At 49.1% G+C, this 709-nt stretch overlaps 1 pseudogene; it reads right to left on the bottom strand.

The window, feature by feature from the left end:
- Positions 1-255: 255 nt before the first annotated feature.
- On the bottom strand, positions 256-374 carry LOC136661001 (5S ribosomal RNA; annotated as a pseudogene).
- Between the last annotated feature and the right edge of the window lie 335 nt (positions 375-709).

Below are 709 nucleotides of genomic sequence, written 5' to 3'. Positions count from 1 at the left end.
TATAAGCCCACAGCACCCGGTATTCCCAGGTGGTCTCCCATCCAAGTACTAACCTGACCCTGCTTAGCTTCCGAGATCATGGTATAAGCCCACAGCACCTGGTATTCCCAGGTGGTCTCCCATCCAAGTACTAACCAGGCCTGACCCTGCTTAGCTTCCGAGATCATGGTATAAGCCCACAGCACCCGGTATTCCCAGGCGGTCTCCCATTCAAGTACTAACCTGACCCTGCTTAGCTTCCAAGATCATGGTATAAGCCTACAGCACCCGGTATTCCCAGGTGGTCTCCCATCCAAGTACTAACCAGGCCTGACCCTGCTTAGCTTCCGAGATCAGACGAGATCAGGCATGTGCAGGGTAACAGTTATCTAGGAGGATTTCTGACTACAGGTAGGGGGCTGGACTAGATGACCTTGTGGGTACCTTTCCAAATCTATGAATCTCTGACTAAATGGCAGTTGATTCAAAGTAATCAAATGGAGGGAGATTCTCTCTCTGATGTAGTTTGGTCTACATTACTACAGCCCAATCCTACTTAACTCCCCCTGCGATGATGCAGCTGCATCAAGTAGCACACTGTATCCCACAGGGGGTTTTGGGCTCTGGAGACCTCCTTGGGGTAAGGAAATATTTAGCAACCATAAAAGCTTGGATGAGATGAAAGAATTTTGCTGAAGACAAGACCAGTGCATTTTCCCATCCACATTCC

Source organism: Tiliqua scincoides, chromosome 9 (genome assembly GCF_035046505.1).
Source record: "Tiliqua scincoides isolate rTilSci1 chromosome 9, rTilSci1.hap2, whole genome shotgun sequence".
Lineage (NCBI taxonomy): Eukaryota > Metazoa > Chordata > Lepidosauria > Squamata > Scincidae > Tiliqua > Tiliqua scincoides.
Note: the sequence above shows the minus strand (reverse complement) of the source record. Positions and strands in the feature narration are given on the sequence as shown.